General features: G+C 47.7%; 1 protein-coding gene across 3 annotated transcripts in view; it reads left to right on the top strand.

The window, feature by feature from the left end:
- LOC129703924 (adhesion G protein-coupled receptor A3) overlaps positions 1-23705 on the top strand; it is a 619806-nt gene that overhangs the window by 514641 nt on the left and 81460 nt on the right. The window lies entirely within an intron of this gene.

Genomic DNA, 23705 nt, shown 5'->3' with positions numbered 1-23705 from the left:
TCACTCGCCTGAGATGGCTTGTTAGTATCTAACGCTAGCACTTTCCCACCGATTTATCTTGATGCAAGGTAGATTGAGACAGCTGTTTTGTATGCGAGGTATCTGAGCTGAGGCTGGAGAGAGAGAGAGAGAGAGAGAGAGAGAGAGGGAGAGAGAGGGAAAGAAAGCGTGCAGTGGATACAGAGGAGGCAAGCTTCAGGACCGAAGAAGAGGCTGGCGTATGGCGAGATTTTTCAGGGAGATAAGGGAACCGTTTTAGCCTTTCCGTGGGAGGAAGTGACGAGGGAGGGACTTGTCAGGAATCTTGCAGGTTGATAAAATCTCAGAGCTGCTACCGGCTGTGACAATTGGCCGTGTGTTCGGTCCTGCAGGGGCTGGCACTCGGGAGATTTAAGGGGCGTCGGTGTTCAGGGAATGGGTGAGCACTCCGACCGAACAGGGGCAGAGGTGGGAGTGTGAGTGGGGGTGCGGCAGGAGGTTGAGAGGCGGCAAAGAGATATCATAATTATAACGTGGAAATTAAAAACACTCCCAAAGGCAGAGGACTGAAGAGGAGAGAGAGGGAGTGGGGGGGAAACTAACCCAGAGAATGAAAATCCATACGCTAAATTTTTAGGGGCACAAAAAAATAGTTGGATAAAATTTTTTTATAAAATGGCAAAAAATTTTGTTCTGAAGGCACGCTGCACCTCTTTAGCAGCCTTCCCCTGAATTATTGTAATAAAATGTAAATTTTTTTGACATTTTATAATTTTTTTATCTAACAATTTTTTTGCGCCCCTAAAAATTATCCAACAATTTTAGCCAACCAGCGATCTCTGCGCTGAGGCCACTGCCACTGTCCCAGCCGCTGCTGTCGTCCACTGGGCCCGTGGTCGGGTTGTGGCCGCTGCCGCCGGAATGTGCCCCAGCTCCGAGTTCTGGTCGCCGCTGTCCCAGCTCCGAGGCCAGGTCGCCGCTGCCGCTGCTCCAGCTCCGATACCGTGTGGCTGCTGCCGCTGCCCCCGCTGCGAGGCCAGGTTGCCGCTGCCGCCGCCCCAGCTCCAAGGCCAGGCCACCGCTGCCGCTGCCGCCGTGCCAGCCGCTGCCGCCGCCATCCCACCTCCGAGGCCAGGCCGCCGCTGTCAAAGCCGCCGTTGCCGCTGCCCAGCTCCGAGTACTGGTCGCCGCTGCCGCTGTCCCAGCCGCCGCTACCGCTGCCCCAGCTCCGAAGCCGCCATTAGGCCTCGGCGCAGGCAGAGATGGGGGATACGACAAAAGAAGTCGCATCCCCCGAAGGAAGAGACCAAAAACCGCTAATGAGGAGGCGCAATATTTTAAACTGCCCCGGGCGCGTAAAACCCACCCTATGCCACTGTGTGTAGCCCTACAGTTGGTTTCGACAAAATAAAAAGTGGTGTACTAGAAGCCGTATGTGTTTGAGGACACGTCTAATACATTGGTATGACCTGAATGCAGAATTGAAAGAAGTAAGAATACTTCTCATCACACCAAGACATGGATAACTGACGGCCAACATTTTGTCACCATCTCTGATTGCACTGGTCCCTCACCACTGAGCATATAATGCCATTTTATCAGTGCTATATTTTGTTTTTTGATTCCCTTCCACGGGTCTCCCCCCCCCCCCCCCCCCCCCCCCCCCCCCCCCCCACCCCCCCACCAATCTGTTAATTCCATTTAGCTAGTAGGACAACTGCTCAATTGTCCAGCTCTCCATCAAACCATGTAAGTGTCTGCAGCTCTCCAATTCCCTTATAATGGAGTGCAAGGACCCAATATGAAGAGAGTTTTAGCTTCATCTATCAATTTTTTGAAGCAAATCAATTTTTGCCCACTTATTGGTGGCTGACAGAAATAAATGTCAGGCAGTGTTGAGATATACCGGTAAATCTGTAAACACAGTATTGTGAAATGATCATATTACCACCCAGTTAATTTGCTGCAGCAACCAGTTTAAACACACAGAAAATATGTAATATAAAATGCTTCTATTTCAGCACTGATGTGTTGTGTAGGTAGCAATGTAAATTGCTCAAAGAAATATGGTGGCGCGGTGGCGCAGCGTCACAGCACCAGGGATCCGGGTTCGATCCTGACCATGGGTGCTGTCTGTACAGAGTTTGTACGTTCCCCCTGTGACCTGCGTGGGTTCCTCCCACACTCCAAAGACGTACAGGTTTGTAGGTTAATTGGCTTTGGTAACAATTGCAAATAGTCCAGAGTGTGTTTGTCTGTGCTTGTGTGTAGGATAGCGTTAATGTGGGGATCGCTCGTTGGCACGGCATCGATGGGCCGAAGGGCGTGTTTACACATTGTATTAAAAAACAAAAAAAATTGCTCATGGGACACTTGTGAAAGCCACAACGCGTACTCGTCCCTATGAGTTCACAAGTTTAGGTTGAACAAAAGTCTGTTTCAGTTTCATAGAATATTATAACATATTAGATGGCCTGTGGAGCAATGTATTAAGTTGTATTTGACATTTCATAAAATCCCAATAACTTTTGATAATACTCGATACTGCTGCATTTATGAAAATGTATAGAATAACGTTATTTTTTAGAGCTGTGATCTTGCTGAAACTTTTTTCTTTTAGAAATTGTAAATCTCATTTTTAAACATGTGATAAAATGACAGGGAAAAGGAACATCATCATAATCATGTTTAAGAAGGAACTGCAGATGCCTGAAAAATCGAAGGTAGATAAAAATGCTGGAGAAACTCAGCGGGTGAGGCAGCATCAATGGAGCGAAGGAAAATGTGACGTTTTGGGTCGAGACCCTTCTTCAGACGTCTGAAGAAGGGTCTTGACCCGAAATGTCACCTTTTCCTTCGCTCCATAGATATTGCCTAAAGGGCCTGTCCCACTTACGTGTCCTTGGCATGCAAATTACGCGACCTCGTCGTTGCGTTGAGACGCAGGGGCATCATATGGCCGCGCGGGACCGGTCCCACTGAGGAGTTGTGCGCGACATCGCGCGGGGCTCTGAAATGTTTGTAGCGAACAAAATCTTCACGCACCAACGGCCTGTCACATAACTGATGGGCAAAGTGGAACAGGCCCAAGATCCTGGCGCGACGCAATGTCTCACCTCCAACAGCAGCAGAAGCAGGCAAACGATCGCCGAACTCGGCCTGGGGCTCACGGCCGTTGCGGTCCGGATCCGCCCCCCACTTCTACTCCCAGAGCGGGGCCAAGAAAATTAAAGATGGACACAAAATGCTGGAGTAACTCAGCGGGACCGGCAGCATCTCTGGAGAGAAACAATGGGTGACGTTGCGGGTCAAGACCCTTCTTTCAGACTGAAGACGAGTCCCGACATGAAACGTCACCCATTGCTTCTCTCCAGAGATGCTGCCGGTCCCGCTGAGTTACTGCTGCATTTTGTGTCCATCTTCAAATTACGTCACCCGCTCCAAACAGCTGTGCGGGCGCATGAAATCGCGCGCGACCTTCACGGTACCGTCGCGCCTCAACGCGACCATGACCATGAGCATTTTTATCTATCATCATAATCATAATCGTAATTTACTAGCCAAGTATGTTTCGCAATATAGGAGGAGCTTAGATTGACATTGACCTTATGCTTGGGGAAGAGCCCGCTAATGTATCATCAAGTGCCTGAGCAAAGTTTTCATTCACAAGGTACAAACTATCAGACTATCAGCAAACTAGTATTTAAAAATTACATGCTGTTCACTAGAATTTTTAGCCCAAGCTTGCCTTACGTAATGCTACAGAATTATGTTTGGTAAATTAAACTGAATTGGTATCAATACTAAAGCAAAATCATTAGACGCAGTGTTAGGATGATAGTACATTATTGTGTCTTGGGGTTATACCAACCTGGCTACAACAACGAAAGGCATTCTGTAATTTAACATGCAGTATAATAGATAAATAACTGCAGCCAACTTGATTTTCATTTGATCATCACTTTTACTTTCTACCTCTTGCTTTTGCATTAAAATGGTTAACACAATAAATGATTAATTATGTGTAATTTCATGCTACTGTAAGTGGATTGCATACTATTTATCATGCTCCACAAGAAATAAATAAAATAGCTTCAAAAAAAGGCTAAATGAGCTGGAATGCTCAATGGTAGACAAAAAACGCTGGATAAACTCAGTGGGTTAGGCAGCGTCTATGGAGAGAAGGAATAGGCAATGTTTAGGGTCGATACCTTTCTTCAGACTGATGTCGGGGGGGGGGGGGGGTGAGAAAAAGATAGGAAAATGCGGAGTCAGTAGGCTTTTTGGGAGAGCTGGGAAGGGGGAGGAGAAGGAGGGAGAAAGTAAGGGCAAAGACAAATTAGAGAAGTCAATGTTCATACCGCTGGGGTGTAAACTCCGTAAGCGAAATATGAGGTGCTGTTTCTCCAATTTGCGCTGGGCCTCACTCTGGCAATGGAGGAGGATGTACCCGGATGTAGCGCCGACGGACGAGAAGCCAAAGCAAAGAAGTGGAAGCCAAATAACCGAATGGAAACTAAGCCGAAATGAAAACTAACTGAAAGGATGGAACGCCTAAATGCAAACTAACCGAAAGGGCAGGACGCCTAAAAGCCAACTAACCAAAAGACTGCGTCACCTAAAAGCAAACTTACCGAATGGCCGCTCTGCCAAAACGCCACCTACCCGAAAGGCGGTGTCGCCTACATGCCAAAGAACCGACTGCCGCTCAACAGAAAAGTCAAATAACAGGCATGACGTTGCCGGGGGGAGGGACTTGTCAGCGATTGGTCCAGCCCCCCGCGTCCATCACATCAGTGTGGTGGGATGAACATTGTCCCACACCATCTCTTCACCAGACCCACAGCCCGCGGAGGGTGACCGTGGGAGAGTGGGGGCTGTCCCGAGGAATACGCACCTTCCGACGCTTTCAACTTGGTGCTTGGATTCAGATTGCCCAGTCACCTATGGCTTGTGTGGGAAAATTAGTCTCACGCTCCCGTCTCCTCCTTCTCTCTCACCTCTTCTCTCTCTCCCACATCTCTCTCTCCCTTCTCTCTCTACCCCTTCTCTCTCTTCTCTCTCTCCCCCTTCCTCCCTCTCTCTCCTCCCTCTCTCTCCTCCCACTCCACTTCTCTTTTTCTCTCCCCCTTCTCTCTCTCCTCCTCTCTCTCCTCTGTCTCCATCGGCGGGAGGTTGGGGGTCATTTTCCCACACAAGCCATAGGTGACTGGGCAATCTGAATCCAAGCACCAAGTTGCATCCCTCGGGAGAGCCCCCACTCTCCCTCGGAACGCACACAGCAAGCTCCCACGCACAAAACACCAGGATCTGTAAACTGTTTTAACTGAGGATGGATACAAAAAGCTGGAGTAACTTAGCGGAACAGGCTGCATCTCTGGAGAGAAGGAATGGGTGACGTTTCGTGTCGAGACCATTCTTCAGAACTGAAGACTGAGACTGAAGAGTCTCGACCCGAAACGCTACCCATTCCTTCTCTCCAGAGACGCTGCCTGTCCCACTGAATCACTCCAGCATTTTGTGTCCATCTTTGCTGTCAGTGCCACTTTTCTCAACTTCCATAGGGGCTCTGCATAAGTGGGGGAGAGAGAGAAGGGGAGAGAAAGAGAGGAGGGAGAGAATGGAGAGAGAGAAGGGGAGAGAGAAGGAGGAGAGAGAGAAGGGGGGAGGGAGGGGGGAGAGAGAGGGGGGAGAGAGAGGGGAGATAGAAAGAGAGGGGAGAGAGAGAGGGAGAGAGAGAGAGAGAGAGGAGGAGAGAGAGAAGCGGGAGAGAGAGAAGGGAGAGAGAGAGGGAGAGAGAGAAGAGGAGAGAGAGAAGGGAGAGAGAGAAGGGAGAGAGAGAGAGGGAGAGAGAGAGAGAAGAGGGGAGAGAGAAGGGGGAGACGGGAGCGTGGGGTTCATTTTCCCACACAAGCCATAGGTGACTGGGCAATCTGAACCCAAGCACCAAGTTGTAAGCTGCCGAAGGTGCGCATCCCTCGGGACAACCCCCACTCTCCCACGGCCACCCTCCGCGGGCTGTGGGTCGGGTGGAGCGGATGTGTGGGACAATGTTCATCCCTCCACAGTGGTGTGATGGATGCGTGCGTCTGGACCAATCGCTGACAAGTCCCGCCCCTCCGGCAACGTCATGTCCGTTATTTAACTTTTCTGTTGAGCGGCCTTCGGTCCATTGGCTTGCAGGCGACGCCACCCTTTGGGTAGGTGACATTTCGGCAGAGGGGCCATTCAGTGAGTTTGCCGCTGCTGCTGTCCTTCTATCGATGCGCCGTGGAAAGTATCCTCACCTATGGAATCCTGGTGTGGTTTGCCAGCTGTACTGTGGCTGAGAGGAGGGCGCTGCAGGGAATTATAAAAACTGCGCAGCGCATTACAAACGCTAACCTGCCCTCCTTGGATGACATATACAAGGCCCAATGCTTGCGCAGGGCCATAAATATCAAGAAGGACACATCCCACCCTGCCAACCACCTTTTTACTCTGCTACCCTCCGGGAGGCGATTCAGGTCTCTGCAGGCTCACACTGGTAGACTAAAAAATAGTTTCTACCATTGTGCGATAAAAGAGCTTAACTCCAATAGTGAACACTGGGAAGCAAGAAGTAACTTCGAGGAATACCGCTAAATTCTTTTAATCTCTTTAAAAAAATGTATATTCTACTATTAACTGTACATATGTGCATTGGTGCCGTGTTGTATTTCTTTTAACGAAGGAGAAGCAAATGGAATTTTGTTGCTCAGTTTTGTGCAATGACAATAAACATATTCTATTCTATTCTATTCTATTCTATTCTATTCTATTCTATTCTATTCTAGACAACGCAGCCTTTCGGTTAGTTTGCATTTAGGTGTCCCGCCCTGTTGGTTAGTTGGCGTTTCGGATTTGTTTCCATTCAGTTATTTGGCTTCCACTTCTTTGCTTCGGCTTCTCATCCGTCGGTGCCACGTCTGCACATGGAGGAGGCCCAAGACAGAAAGATCAGATTGGGAATGGGAGGGGGAGTTGAGTGCTGAGCAGCCAGGAGATCAGATTGGTTTGTACGAACTGAACGGAGGTGTTGGCTGAAGCAATCACGAGCCTGCACTTGGTACTCAATGGGTCAGGCTGCATCAATGGAGAACGTGAATTGGTTATGTTTCAGGTTGTGGTGGAGGGGGGGGGGGGGTTAGAAAGGGGGAGGGGCAGGACAAAAGCCTGGCAAATTATAGGTAGAGGATAGGCACAACATGCTGGAGTAACTCAGCGGGTCAGGCAACATTTCTGGAGAGAAGGATTAGGTGATGTTTCGGGTTCAGTCTGGAGAAGGGTCTCAACCTGAAACATCACCTATTCCTTTTCTCTAGAGATACTGCCTGACCCGCTGTTACTCCAGTATTTTGTGTCTATCTTCTGTATAAAACTAGCATGGTGCAGTTCTTTCCTACACAGGGTATCGGTGGAGACATGTGAGGGGGCTTTAATAGGCAGATATTTGTACAAAGGCCTGGAATGAAAAGACAAAAAGTGTGAGTTAAGGATAGAAGGTGTATGAATTGCAAAGCCAGAGGAAGGAATGTAGAAGGGAAGAAATGGGTGTACATTCACATGGGCATAGGGAAGAGAGAGGGAGGAGGGAAGAGCATTTTAACTTCCATTCCCATACTGAACTTTCTTATCTGGACCTCCTTTATTGCCAGAATAAGGCCACACACAAATTGGAGGTGATAGCACTTCATATTCCGCTTGAGTACCAAACAACAATGATTTCTCTAATTATAGAGAACTAACCTCAATCCATCTCCCCTCACTACCCCTCCCCCATATTCCTGCGCCTCTCCTGTACGCACACCCATTTCTCCCCTGCCCTCGCCCTTCCACCTCTATTCCTTCCTCTGACTTCACAATTCGTACTTCTATTCTTCCCTCACACCTTTTGTCTTTTCATCCTGCTCCAATCATCTACCTATCAAAAATCCCCAACACCTGTATCCACCTGTAACTCGCCAAGCTTGTGCCTGCTCCTCCACCTATTTAGCTTTCTCCCCTCCTCCATCACAATAAGTCTGAAGTAAGGTCCCGCCCTGAAATATCACCTATCCATGTTCTCCAGAGATGCTGCCTGACCCGCTGAGTTTCTCCAGCACTTTGAGTATATTTTTTGTAAACCAGTATTTACAGTTCCTTATTTATCCATTCAAGAAAATAGCCGCTAATTTGTCAAACGCAAGAATGCCATTCCTGGAATGAATTACTCATAATTAGAGCTCCCTCTAATTATAAAATATTTGGACTGATTATTGAAAACAGCATGCTAATAGGCACAACTAATTAAGACTTCTCAGTTATACTCACTGTTCTCTAATGAGGCCATTCCTTGGCAAATGCCTTTGAAAGAGGCATTGTTATTGAGATAGAACATCTTCTATAAAATATTAAAAAGTAATCCCACAAAGCAAACTAAATTGCCATTAGAATTGCATTCATGATCTTCTGCCAATCCCAACCAACATATCCAGAATCCACTTGCAACTATATTACTTTTCAAATGTAGACACAAAATGCTGTAGTAACTCAGCGGGACAGGCAGCATCTCTGGATGCGGAGGCTGGTCCTCACCTTTCATCTCACCACCTCCGCATCCAACACATTATCTTCCGACATTTCCATCACCTCCAAAGTGATCTCACCACCAGTCACATCCCCCCATCTCCATCCATTTGTGCAGAGATTGCTCCCTCCACAACTCCATGGTTCACTCATCCTTAACCACCCAAACCACCCCCTCACCTGGTACTTTCTCCTGCAACCACTGGAGATGTAAAACTTGCCCCCACACCACCTCCCATGCCTCCATCCAGGGACCACAGCAATCCTTCCAGGTGAAATAGAGATTCATGTGCACCCCAAACCTCATCTGCTGCATCCGTTGTTCCAGATGTGGGCTCCTATACATCTGTGAGACCAAGCATAGACTTGGTGACTATTTCACCAAACACTTGCACTCCGTCCACCAAGGCTTACTGGATGTCTCAGGTGTTAACAATTTTAAAGGGCCCGTCCCACTTTCACAACCTAATTCATGACCTTTTTTTACTCGTGGACATTTTTCATCAGGCTAGAAAAAATGCCCCGACCTACTTGATGCCACGAGTACCTACGACTAGCATCACAGCCTGCTACGACCTACCTACGACCTTGTGATGGCCATGCTGCGAGTATGTCAAGGGCAAACTCGGCAGAGGTCGTGAATGTGGGACAGGGCCTTAACTACCCCCCCATCTTCACCCCCTCTCACCACCCTGCCCTGGATTTGCACTTCTTTCTCCCCTGTCCCTTTCCCTTCCTCCTACTTTACTTCATCTGGCTTCACAGTTTGCAACTTTTCAATTCTTCTGTTTTACATATTGTGCCTTAATCTCTGCTTTGTTCTAACCATCTGCCTATTAAGCTTGCCTGTGTCCACCTAATGATCTCAACCTGAAACATCACCTATTCATGTTGTGTAGAGGTGTTCTCTCGAGATGTTGCCTGACTCATTGGGTTACTCCAGCACTTGGTGTCCAAAAATCGAAGTTTAATTGCCAAAACATGCTTTGGAAGTAAGATAATTCTGGAGTTATTTTGTACATATCTTCGGTTTAAACCAGCATCTGCAGTTCCTTCCTACAGAATATGTAAACAGTGCACTGTAAACAATATAATAAATGACAGAGAAAAACAAAGTTCAGTATATTCAATAACTAATTTTTTTTTTTTAATTAGAAGATTATTTTTTTATGAAGTCCATACTTCCATATATATCTTTCATTGCTTTCTCAACCTGCCATGCCACTTTCAAATTCTAACTACATGTCCACTTAGGCCTCACTATTCCTAAGCTTCCTTTAGAATTGTACATTTCCTGGCTATCACAATGCTTCTACTTCATCTTCCAACAAAACCGATGACTTTGCATTTTCCTGATTTCCCCCTCCCTTTCCTCTCCCCCCTCTCCTCCCCCCCTCTCCTCTCCCCCACCCTCCTCTCCCCCCCACTGTCCTCTCCCCCCCTCCCCCCCTCTCCACCCCCTCTCCCCTCCCCTCTCCTCCCCCTCCTCCTCCTCCCCTCTCCTCCCCCTCCTCCTCCCCCCCTCTCTCTCTCATCAAAGAGAAGTCTCCCCTCCTCTCCTCTCCCCCCCTCCCCTTCGCCCCCCCTCTCCTCTCCCCCCCTCTCCACTCCCCCCCTCTCCTCTCCACCCCCTCTCCTCCCCTCATTCCTCCCCCCCCCTCTCCTCCCCCTCCTCTCCTCCTCCCCTCTCCTCCTCCCCCTCCTCTCACCCATCTCCTCCTCCCCCCCCTCCTCCAATCCCCCCCTCTACTCCAATCCACCCCTCTCCTCCGCCCTCTTCCTCTCCTCCCCCCTCTCCTCGCCCCCTCTCCCCTAAACCCCCCTCCCCTCTCCACACACCCCTTCTCCCCCACCTCTCTCCCCGCCCTGCGCTCCTCATCTCACCCCCCTCTCAGCACTCCCCCTCTCTCTCTCTCTCTCTCTCTCTCTCTCTCTCTCTCTCTCTCTCTCTCTCTCTCTCTCTCTCTGCCTCTCTCTTCTCTCTCTCTCTCTCTCTCTCTCTCTCTCTCTCTCTCTCTCTCTCTCTCTCTCTCTCTCTCTCTCTCTCTCTCTCTCTCTCTCTCTGTCTCTCTGTCTCTCTCTATCTCTCTCTCTAAACCACTCCCCCTGTCTCTGTTGCCTCAGTACCAGTGAGCTGTCCTCTCCTCTCTCCCCCCCCCCCCCCTCCTCCCCCCCTCTATTAGTGTGAGTGCGGGAGGGGAGGGGTAGTTAGTGTGTGATGCTGCATGCCGCCTCCCTCCCCACAACCGCACGTTGGGGGAACAGACCCAACGGGTCTGCACTTGGTCTAGTATAATTCTAAAACTCTGATCTTGGATGTGTGTATATGCATGTGGGTTTAGATCTTCATGAAAAAAACTACACGGTAACGATAACATTTTCACATAGTCCGGTCGAGTCCAAAATCACGTTATCTGAACATTTCATGCTTTATTTCTCGACATTACTGAAAACGTTTAAAAATATCAAAAGACTTTGAATTTAAATGATGAGCTTTCGCTGATAACATCACAATGGGTCTGCTCAACGCCGTCTCACACACAGAATCTTCCACACACTTCAAGTGACATCACTCACCCCACCCCGATTATTCAAAAAAGCCACCAGTGGAAGAAAGGACGAGCCCGTAATTGAAGTCGGGCCCTGGACTGGAGACTGCGGCAGCCAAACTCGCGGTCAGGCAGGTCAACGACCACTCGCCATCTCGCTCGGAGTCCTCGGGTCGACACCCGCCCGCCTGCAGCCTCGCTCGGGGTCAACGCCTGCCCGCATCCCCGCTTGGGACCGCCGCCCGGCGCCTAGTGGGGAGACTGCTGCTGCCCGGCTCAGCGCCCGCCAGTTTCCTCGCTCGGGGTCCTCGGGTCAACGCCCACCTGCCAGCGGCCTCCCTCGAGTCCACATCCGCCCGCAGCCTCCCTCAGGTGGATGATCACCCACCACCTCGCTCAGGGTCCTCGGGTAGACGCACGCCTGCGGCCTCTCTCTCTGTCTCTGCCCTCTCTCTCTGTCTCTGCCCTCTCGCTCCATCTCTGCGCTCTCTCTCTCTGTCTCTGCCCTCTCTCCCTGTCTCTGCCCTCTCTCTGGATTTCCTCTCTGCCCTCTCTGCCCTCTCTGCCCTCTCTCTGGCCCTCTCCCTCTCTCCCTCTCTCTCCCTGTCTCTGCCCTCTCTCCCTGTCTCTGCCCTCTCTCCCTGTCTCTGCCCTCTCTCCCTGTCTCTGCCCTCTCTCCCTGTCTCTGCCCTCTCTCCCTGTCTCTGCCCTCTCTCCCTGTCTCTGCCCTCTCTCCCTGTCTCTGCCCTCTCTCCCTGTCTCTGCCCCTCTCTCCCTGTCTCTGCCCCTCTCTCTGTCTCTGTCCCTCTCTCTGTCTCTGCATTCTCTCTCTGCCCCTCTCTCTCTCTGCCTCACTGCCCTCTCTCTGCTCGCCCTCTTTCGCCCCTCTCTCTCTCTCTGCCCTCTCTCTGCCTCTCTCTTTCTGCCCTCTCTCCCTCTGCCTCTGCCCTCCCTCTCTGCTCTCTCTCTGCCCTCTCTGCTCTCTCTGCCCTCTCCCTCTCTGCCCTCTCCCTCTCTCTGCCCTCTCCCTCTCTGCCCTCTCCCTCTCTCTCTCTCTCCCTCCCTCCCTCTCTTCCGCCCTCTCTTCCGTCCTCTCTCTCTCTCTCTCTCTCTGCCCTCACTCACTCTCTGCCCTCTATCTCTGCCCCCCTCCCTCACCCTCTCTAGCTGTGCCTACTCAGTTGGGTGCTATGCATGAGTGGATAGGATGGGGGATGGGGTAAAAGGAGCGAATTAATAATATTCATATAATATCAAGGGGGGGGGGTTAGTGTGTGAGTGTATGTGTGGGGGTGGTTAGTATTTGTGTGTGGGGGGGGTGCTGGTTAGTGTGTGTATGTGTGTGTGATGCCGCAGGCCGCCACCCCACCCCCTGCAACTGCTCGTTGAGGGGACGGGACCCAACGGGTCCTCCTTGGTCTAGCATACTATTAAAAGACTCGTCTTGTTTGTCTGCCTGTCTGTGAGATCAAGGAACTACGCTAAAGTTGTACACAATAGCACAAAAAGTTTTGCAGAATCTTACTCCGCTTTTTCCTGTGGTCGTACTTATCAGGTTTCTTCACATTTGATGTTATATTTTATAAGAAATTTAACATTTTTAAACTTAAAAACTCAAGATTTGGGAATAAAGGGAAGACCTTCACCAGAAAGGAACACTGTGGCGCATATATTTTTACACAATAGACAATAAACAATAGGTGCAGGAGTAGGTCATTCGGCCCTTCGAGCCAGCACCGCCATTCAATGTGATCATGGCTGATCATCCCCAATGAGTACCCCGTTCCTGCCTTCTCCCCATATCCCCTGACTCCACTATTTTTAAGAGCCCTATCTAGCTCTCTCTTGAAAGCATCCAGAGAACCTGCCTCCACCGCCCTCTGAGGCAGAGAATTTCACAGACTCGCCACTCTCTGTGAGAAAAAATGTTTCCTCGTTTCCGTTCTAAATGGCTTACTCCTTATTCTTGAACTGTGGCCCCTGGTTCTGGACTCCCCCAACATCGGGAACATGTTTCCTGCCTCTAGCATGTCCAAACCCTTAACAATCTTATATGTTTTTGCATCACCTTACGCACCTTTGTCCCGTGGTCGTTCCTGTCAAGTTTCCTTCAGATTTGATGTTATATTTCACGTTATTGATATTTAAATGATATTTAAGAGAGAGAATCTTGCCCTGGGGAACGGGTTGCGTTGGGGAACCAGGCCTCTTGTGGGGGCTATGGGTGAGTGGTGCAATATTGCGTTGGGGGACCAGACCTCCCGTGTGACAGGGGACCCATGGGTCCCACTTGGTCTAGTTACACATAAAATTCATCAAGTCAATGAAAATAAACATGAGTGCACGGAAACATCTAGATGTGGCAGTACAAAAGGCCATCCATTATGTTCCGTTGTTGAGACAGGATAAAGGTAGGTTGTGTGGTTTGGTTCAAGAATCTAAGAGTTGTGGGAAGATAGCTGTTTCAGAACCTGGTGGTGTGCAACCACAGGCGTCTGTACCTTCTGCCTAATGGTAGCAGCGAGAAGAGGGCATGGCCCGGATGTTGGGATCATTGATGATAGATGTCGCCTCCTTGAGGCAGCACCTCATTGAGATGTCTTCAGAGAGAGGATAGCTTTACGCATGATGGACCAGGCTGTTCATCGACTTCTGTAGTCTCTTCTGGTCCTGTTCTAGTTGCTGGGCTTTGTCCTTAAACCTGGTTTGTGGTGACTGGTTTCACCCATTTGCCTGGTTTGTAGTGACAGGGTTTATCCTTCCACCTGGTATGCAGTTACTGAGCCTATCCTTACACCTGCTCTGTAATGATTGGGTTTATGCTGTAGGAAAGATGGAAAGAGTGCAGAGAAGATTTACGAGGATATTGCCCAGGACCTAAAGGCCTGAGCGATAGGGAGAGGTTGGGCAGGCTAGGACTTTGTTCCTTGGAGTGAAGGAGGATGAGGAGTGATCTGCGGTGTATTAGATCATGAGGCAATAGATAGAGTCGGTACACAGTTTCCTTTAGCCAGAGTCATATAATCACGAACTAGAGTATAGTTTTAAGGTGAGGGGAAAGAGATAATACGAACCTGAGTGGCAATTTTTTTCACACAGGTGGATATATGGAATGACCAGCCAGAAGTGTCGGTACAATAACATTTAAAATGCTTTTGGACAGTTACATAGATAGAAAAGGTTTAGAGGAATATGGGCCAAATGCGGGCACGTGGGACTAGTGTAGGTGAGGCCTCTTGGTTGGCATGGGCAAGGTGGGCTGAAGGGCCTGTTTCCAAGATGTGTACTGACTAGGTTCACCCTTACACCTGATCTCTAATTACAGGGCTAACCCTTACACCTAGTCTGTAGTGACTGGGTTCACATTTACACTAGCTTGTGTTGAGTAACCCTTGCCTATCATTTGCAGTCTTCAGACATAACTACAAATCTAATGGTAATTAGAAGATTATGACCAGCACTTCTGCAATCCCTCTTTGTTCCCTCAACAACCTTTGGTTATATCACTCATCCAGCATCTGAAGTATGGTTCTTTCATCATATACATGGCATTGGCAGCATTTTATTGCTTGAAAGAGCATGATTTTATTTTTAAGAATACGGAAATTGTATCTCAAGTTCAAAGAAAGATTTTTCAGGATTGCCAATGACTGTTGGTACTGGTTCATTCTTACTAAGATGGCACATTGTCTAAAAAAAATGTAATTGACTGTATGTAGCCTGATGTGACTTGAATAGATGTGATAGACTATTCATGCTAAGTGCAATGATTATAATATCAAGATTGGCTGCTCCATGCAATATAGAATGGGTCTGATTACAAAGTAATGTGAATGTCAGCTCTGTACTGAATAATCCAGTCACAAAATGTTCAATTTTCTCTGTGTAACAGATGTCATGATAAGCTCAATTCACACGACTGCAGAGTTTAGGGGTGGCAAGCTGCGAGTGCCAAATAATGATTATTCCTGGTCCTCATCCAAGTTATTACCAGTGATCCAATTGCTAATGTGCCCTCAGCCAGTTAATTTAAAACAGTAGCCTCTCCACTTCAGAGGCGTTCCCCTGCCCTGGAAGATTTCAATACCAATATGAATTGCCAGCATTGCTTGTATGACAATGGGCAAGGACATGATCACCCCAGTTATTTACACGGCCCTGTGCCAGGAATTCTGGTGGGTGGTAACTAGTATTTGAAAGCAGCAGTCACTAAAATTTAAATTTAACAGTGCTATGGGATTTCCAATTTGATATTTCATTTTCAAAGGCTATCAATGGATAATCCAAATTCAGGTAACACAAGCAATTTCTTTAAATCGTTTCCGTGAAATGTAACTTTAATTAATAATTTTAGCCCACACAAAATTAAATCAAACGCAATATTTTCTATCAGTGAAGAATGTGAAAATTCCATCTGCATTTTACTTAGCACAGATAGCAGTAATCCTGTTATCACAGCAAAGCAGGAAAGAAAAGAGACAGATTTAAAGCTGTGGATTGGATTTGCCTTTCTCCATTGCTACAATGTGGCGCTGGCCTTGTGATCCTTGCCGTGGTCCCAAGATGACTATGGGCTACTTTGGGGGGTGATAGTCACTGGACATCCACAGCAAGCTGCCTGTAGCAGTGTTACAGCAATCACTCTTCTTAGGCCCCCTTCGGTCAGGCTGACCATGGTGTCTCCAGGGTGCTATTCCCTATATGGAGGACGCCTGCACGTGACTTTGTTTAACGTGGGGAGACTGGTGCACAGACAGCCACCACACAGTCCTTGACAGATCTGGGTCAGGATCCAGTGGCATGGAGTCCAAGACGACCGGAGACCCTTTTCTGCTGCAGCCTTCATCCGCCTTCCCAGCCGTTGTGATGCTCCACTAAGGTCAACCATCGTCCTCCGCCTGTTCCACCGTTGAGGCCTTGACACAGCAATGACTGTGGTAAACAATTCACAAAGAGCCACATAACATCAGAGCAGTTAATGCTTTAAATCTTTCCATTCCTCGATCCAAGGTTAGAAACATCTGTGCATGAGACTGAATTCAGAGGAGGGGAGGCAGATTTAAAGAGGCACAAAAAACTGCAGATGCTGGAATCTTGAGCAAATAAACAGTGCTGGATAAACTCCAGAGGTTAGGCAGCACCTGGAAGGGAGTGGACAGACAACGTTTCAGTTTGGGATCCTTCTTCAGACTGATTGAATGGGGGAGTAGGTGAGCTGGAAAAGAAGTGTAAGTAGGGAAAGGTCTGGCAACTAACTCTGCAGGTCAGGCAGCATCTCTGTGGATAGGTGATGTTTCTGGCCAGGTGATGGGTTCAGTTCAGTTTAGTTTATTGTCACGTGCACCGAGGTACAGTGTTGTGTGCTATCCAGTCAGCAGAAAGACAATATATGATCACAATCGAACCATTTACAGTGTATTGATACATGATAAGGATCTGAAGAAGGATCTCGACCCAAAACGTTGCCCATTCTTTCTCTCCAGAGATGCTGCCTCACCCGCTGAGTTACTCCAGCATTTTGTGTCTACCATGATAAGGGACTAACGTTTAGTGCAAGGTAAAGCCAGCAAAGTCCGATGAAGGAGTCCGAGGGTCACCTAAGAGGTAGATGGTATTTCAGCACTGCTCTCTGGTTGTGGTAGGATGATTCAGATGCCTGATAACAGCTGTGAAGAAAATGTCCCTCAATCTGTGGAGCTGTGCGTTTCACACTTCTAAACATTTTGCCTGATGGGAGCGGGGAGGAGAGGGAGTGGTCAGGGTGCGATGTCCTTGATTTTGCTCCTGGCCTTGCAGAGGCAGCGTGAGGTATAAATGGAGTTTAATAGAAGAGAGGTTGGTTTGTGTGACGGTCTGGGCTGCGTCCACAATTCGCTGAAATTTCTTACGGTCTTGGATGGAGCTGATCCCAAACCGAGCTGTGATGCATCCCGAAGAAATGCTTGCTATGGCACAAGTTGGTGAGAGTTGTAGGAGACATGCCGAACCTCCTAAGCCATCTAAGGAAGTAGATGCATTGGCGTGCTGTCATGGTCATTGCTTTGATATGAGTGGTCTAGGAGAAGTCATCGGTATTGACTCATGGGAATTCGAAGTATTCAACCATCTCTACTTTGGCGCCATCAATGCAAACTGGGGTATGTGTGCCGCTTGTGTATGTGGCCACAGGTGAGGATGGGGTGATTACCGGATGGGTGGAAATGGTGACAGAGGCTAAAGGTAAAAAGAAGACAGTAAGGTGACAAATATGGAAAAAAGAGGTGGAGTGAAATGTGGACGGGGGTGGAAAGAGGGCAGATAAAAGGAAATACGGGATTGAGGATTGAGAAGGAGACGGATAGCTGGGTAATGGGAGAATGGGGGGAAAGTGAGCCCACCAGTGTGGTGGTCACAAATAGTAAGATTAAACGAGAACTCACCAGTTTGAAGTTTGATCTTTATTTTATGAGGAGTTACGATGAGGGATTACGTGAAGACCCCGCCAGCACGCATGCGCGACATTCTTCAAAGCAGCGGTGTGGAATCACAGAAAAAACACAGTAATTGAAATAAACGTAGTAAAGATAAGGAGAACTAAGATACCAGTTGACCTTTATAATTGAGGGTGGGAGAGGAGGGCACGTAATCCCTCATCGTAACTCCTCATAAAATAAATATCAAACTTCAAACTGGTAAGTTCTCGTTTAATCTTACTATTTTACTTGAGTGACTACGTGAAGATTTTAAAGCTCTGTGATTTCAAACCGTGTAACAGTCCATTCTTCACTCACTGCCAAAGTCATCCAAGGGAGGAAGTATGTTATCGTAATTAAACATGAATCTGTTTTATAAAACAATAACGATATTTATTTTAAACAATAACAAAGAAAATAACGCTCCCCCGGGCTTAAATGATATATTTGCAGAGTCTAAAATCCTCTCTGCAAATGGTACAGGTTTTACAATTAGCTTATTGTAGAATGTTTTGAGTTCTTTCCGTGGACCACCCCGCTGTTGCCAGGATGTGGTCCAATGGCACGTCCATATTCTTAGCCGCCGATGTAGATGCTGCCCTGGTGGAGTGAGATGTGTAAATGTCAGTATCCACCCCAGCAGCTCCCAATACCTGTCTGAGCCATCTAGAGATGGTTTGTACCAACACCCGACCATGTGGCTTTTTGTAGCTGATCCATAGTGCCTTTTCTCTCCCTTGGGGATCTTTGGTTGTGTTGAGGTATTGTAGTAGATGTGTCATGACACATAAACGCCTGAAATTCCATAATTAGTCCTGAAGTTCCTGGTCTGCTCTATTTTACCAGCTATCTACCAGCTCCCGGATAGTAAAAGTAACTTGGTCAGATGTTATGACCATGTTGCCCAGTCTGAGTAGGTGTAGGGACTGGACCCTTTGGGCTGAGACTAAAGCCATCAGCATAGCCGTTTTCAGGGTAAGCTGTTCCAGAGTGAGGGATCTGGCTGGTTACAATCCCCTTAGGTATGTCAGGACGACACTGACATCCCAGATTTGGGTGTACCTAGGTCTAGTGAGGTTGGTATTGAAGATGCCTTTCATTAATTTGGCCACCAGCGGATGAGACCCTATGGACTGTTGTCCTGGTGCCTGCCCCAGATAGGCTGACAGTGCACTCCTAGCACAATTGATTATACTATTGCTCAGATCTTCATCGTGGTGAAGGCTGGACAGGAACACCAGTACGTTAGTTATGGTTGCTTTTCTGTATGTTGTCCCTGTTCTTGAACAGTATGCTTCCCATTTTCTGATGCTGGAGAGATATTGATTCTTTGTGGAAAGTCGGTGAGATGCTGTCATCATGTCCACGGTCCTATTTGACAATCCCAGGTCCAATAATGGTCTTTTTAAAATCTGCAACCCAACAGATTTATTCTGTCTTGGCATGGGTGACTCTCGCCTGTGACAGGGTGGATCAATGGATCTGGTCTGCTGGGGATGGTCATGGGTGGCTCACTGACCATGTCAAGGACCACTGGGAACCATGGCTGTGCAGGCCAGTCGGGTACTACCAAAATACCTGAAGCAGAGTCCATTTGTATTTTGCGTAGTACCCGACTGATGAGGCAGAAGGGGGGAAAGGCATAGAAAAATCATTTTCCCCAGTTCAGCGAGAATGCGTCTATCGCCGCTGCCTCAGGGTCTGGTTCCCAAGCGACATACTTGGTGGTTCAGTCGGGATGCAAAGAGATCGATATCTGGTGTTCCATATTGCTTTGTAATTTCAGCAAATGCTTTGGGGTTTAACATCCATTCGGTGTTATCATTGAATTTGCGTGAGCTGGTGTCTGCCACTGTATTTAGCTTATCTGGTAGGTAAGTTGCTGATAGCCAAATATGTCTGTCGACACACCATTGCCAGATTGTGTTGACCAGATTATCACATGATATCGATTTTATCCCACCCATGTGATTAATATAGGCCACCACTGTGATATTGTCAATTTGTAAGCAGACATGCAAATTGTGCATAGTTGAACAGTAAGCTTTTAACCCATAAAACGCACCAAACATTTCCAAATAGTTTATACCCAGTGTTTGTAGTAGTGATGATTCTTGAATATTCCACCTACCACCCGTACTAGATATAGTATTAGTTGCTCCCCAGCCTTGAGCACTAGCATCCGTTTGTATCATAAATGTTGGATTATTGATAATGATGGGACTGGAACTATGCCAAATGTTCTTTTTCCACCATTGTAATTCTGATATTGCTTTAGTTGGTAATTTCATGGTTCGGTCAAAATGACCTGCATGTTGTTTTAACGCTTGCCCCTTTGCTCTTTGTAAGTTTTGGTAATGCAGAGGTCCAAGCTGGGTAGCTGGAAATGCTGCTACCAATTTCCCAATTACTCTTGCCACTTGTCGAATGGTTGGTTGATTGGTAATCATTAATTTGTTGCAGGCTTGTGCCAATTCTGCTGCTTTTTCTTTTGGCAATGTTACAGACATGTGGACTGAGTTAATTGTGAATCCCAGATAGTCCATTGTTGTGGATGGCGTCAACTTTGATTTATCTGGATGTATGACAAACCCCAAAGTCTCAAATAAATGTTTAGTAGGTAATGCTGAATTAGCTAATTCCAGGGTTTTACCTATTATCAAAATATCATCAAGATATGCCATGACAATATGTTTTTGTTTTCTTAGTATTGCCAGGGCTGGTTTTAATATCTAGGTAAACAGGGGCTGATGTTAGTTCATTAGGCAACGATTTGTACTGCCATAGTTGCCTCATCCAGTTAAACTTTAGGTATCTACGATGATCCTTTTGAATGGGTACTGAATAGTTTGTATCTTTAAAGTCGATGCATGCCATAAAGTATCCTTGGGAAATCAATTGTTTGGCAGTAACAAATGTTTCCATTTTGAAATGTATATACTTGACAAAAGTATTCAATGTCGTTAAGTCAATGAAGATGCGACATCCACCATCTTTTTTGGTCTTAGTAAAGATATTTGATACGAATTCCAAAGGGTCATGTTTTGATTTTTCTATGATCCTCTTTGTATGTAATCTCACCAGTTCTGCTTGTCCCTCGCATTTTTCTTTTTGTGAGAGGGTAAATTCCCTGTGGGGTGCATGCTGAACTGGTGGCATACTTTCTTGAATAAATTCAATTTTGTATCCTTGAATACTTTGTAGTATATAATTGTCAAGAGTGATAGTCCTCCATGCTTCCAAAAACAGGTGTAACTTCCCCCCTGTTAGTAAAGGCCCTGCACCTTTTATGTTCTGGAAGGAACATAAAAACCAGATCCACCTACCTCCATTGTTATTGGTAGAATATAATTTTTTGGGGCTTCCGGCTCTTTATCTGTCGAGGTGGTGCTGTGTGGGGGTGGCGCACCTTCCATGGGCCCTGTGTCCTAAAAAAGACTTCTGGGGATGATATGTGGGCCCCATGCTTTCACCAGTACCATGTTGTAGATGCCTACTGGAGGATGCGTAGGGGTGCTGCGGCCTGGGTTGCGTGGTCTTGCTCATTCCGGGGCCTGCCCTCATGAGTCCAAGTGCTTTGGACTCCCCGTCCAGATCTTTTACATGTTTTGGTAGATCTTTGCCAAATAGCAGGATTTGTGTTTGTGAGGTCGGCGTTTTGCACAGTCCTGCGAATTTGGGGTTGAGGGCAGGTCTTATGGCTTAATTCCGGAGGTTATTGATTTCATACTGTGTGTTACACAGCAGAGAGTTGGTTATTTGTCATATTGATACCCGTCCACGCCCAATGTACCCCCAGATATTACTATTGACAGCTGGTACATTGAGCGATATACAGTTTTATGGAGGCGTGTATAGATCCATCGCCTCGTCCACGGTTCTTGAGCGTATAAAGATTATATCTGACAGCTCAGGAGGGCTTTAACGGCTTTTTTGTCAGTTTAGTTCTTAGGGTTCGGATACCCAGCCCAATGTACCCCAGAGCCATTACTATGACAGCTGGTACATTGAGCGATATACAGTTTTATGGAGGCGTGTATAGATCCATCGCCTCATTGACTACCTGTTCTTGGAGTGGATTAAAGGACAGGTAGTCAATGCTAGCTGCCAGTTTGGGCTGTAACGGCTGTCCCTCTCACGGTGTTATGGCGTAGCGGTTTACCACTCCCAGCAGCTCTTCCTGTTCCTACACCCGCAGCATACTGCCATGTTCTTCAGCCAGTGACCCCTGTTCTTGACCAGCCCAGCCCTGGTCGCCAACGCTCCCCTCTGCTGAGGGAGATGCGATGGCCAGTGCTTGGTAATGCACTGTGGCGGGTGTGCTTGTACTCCCTTGGCGGGCTTGCCCCATCTCCCGGAGCAAGTCCCGCTGGAGCGTTTGCTCCATGAGCCGCTCCATGCGGCCCAAACGGTCACCTCTGCCGCTCTCAGGCGGTGAGTCTTCCAGACCGGACTCATCAGAGTAAACCGGCCGGACCGACCTCTGTTTAGTCTTGCATCCAGCCCGCTGCGGTTGTTCGAGCTGTGGTGCTAGCGGCGCTGGGCTCGGCTGTACAGAAATTTTGTTGGTGACTGTGGACCACAGCGAGTGCGGTCCAGGTGCCGCCGGTCGCCCCCCACTGCTGGGACCTTCCTGGGCCATCGCAGTCGGACGGGGTACGACCTTTTTTGCTTGTCTTCCCTTGTTCATGTTTTCTGTAATGATAAAGCAGAACAAGGATACCAAATACGACCTCAGAGTAAGTTTTTACTTACCTGGAGGTCCCGTTTTAAACTTGTTTGAGGAGAGCTCGTGCTCCCGCCCGTCGCTGTTGCACTGCGTGAACGCTATGTCGCGCATGCGTGCTGGCGGGGTCTTCACGTAGTCTCTCACGTGACTCCGAAGTACAATCTAGTATTGTGTTCAGTTTTGGTCACTCTGTTATAGGAAGGCTGGAAAAAGTCCAGAGAAGATTTAGAAGGAAGTTGCCAGGACTTTATGGTGAATGGGTTTACCCTTTCACCTGGTTTGTAGTGACTGGGTTTTATCTACTGTCTCCGCTCCCCCCCCCCAACACCCACCTCATATCAGTCTGAAGAAGAGTCTCAACCCGAAACCTCACCTATTCCTTCGCTCCATAGATGTTACCTCACTTGCTGAGTTTCTCCAGCATTTCTGTCTACCTTAGGTTTTATCCTTAGACCTGGTATACAGTTGCTGAGTTTATCCTTACACCTGGGCTGTAACGACTGGGTTTATAAATGCTGTAGGAAAGATGGAAAGAGTGCAGAGAATGTTTGCGAGGATGTTGCCAGAACTTGAGGGCCTGAGAAATAGGGAGAGGTTGGGCAGGCTAGGAATTTGTTCCATGGAGTGCAGGTGGATCAGGGGTGATCTTATAAAGGTGTATACGATCATGAGGGAAAGAGATAGGGTAGATACACAGTGTTTTATCCAGAGTAGAGGAATCAAGAATCAGAGGATGTAGGTTTAATGTGAGAGGGGAAATATTGAACAGGAACTTGGGTAGTAACCTTTTCACAGAGTCTGGTAGGCATATGGAATGAGTTGTTCGAGGAGGTAGTTGAGCTAGGCACGATTACAACATTTAAAAGGCATTTGTGCAATGAGATGGCTAGGAAAGGTTTAGAGGGATATGGGCCACATGTGGGTAGGTGGGACTAGTGCAAATGGGGCATTTTGGTCAGCATGAGTAATTTGGGCTGAAGGGCCTGTTTCCATGCTGTATGACTCTGCAATAATGTGAGAGTTGCTAAATGTAGTGAAGATGCAGGAAGACCTGCCCGGCAAGTAAGCCAGGGCATGCCTCCAACTCCCAGAGAGAAAACGAACAAGCTAAGCTAATGTTACACCGAAGATAGACACAAAATGCTGGAGTACCTCAGTGGGACAGGCTGCAATGTTGCAGGCAGGAATATTACAGATGGTTAACAGATAGAAAATGAGAAATCAACTTTCACAAATGTACCTCGTGGACTCTGTTTATCTTCCCACAGATATGGCCGAACCTAGGAAATGTTTCTGGCAATTTTTGTTTTGGATCTCTAGAATGTACAGTATTTTTATTATTATTTTCAAGTGGTAGATTTTAAGAGCTAAGCTCACCCCTCTGCCAGTGTGTGCATGCAATAGGTTGGA

This window comes from Leucoraja erinacea, chromosome 15 (genome assembly GCF_028641065.1).
Source record: "Leucoraja erinacea ecotype New England chromosome 15, Leri_hhj_1, whole genome shotgun sequence".
In the NCBI taxonomy this organism is placed as follows: Eukaryota; Metazoa; Chordata; class Chondrichthyes; order Rajiformes; family Rajidae; genus Leucoraja; species Leucoraja erinaceus.
This window is presented reverse-complemented; position numbering and strand designations above follow the sequence as displayed.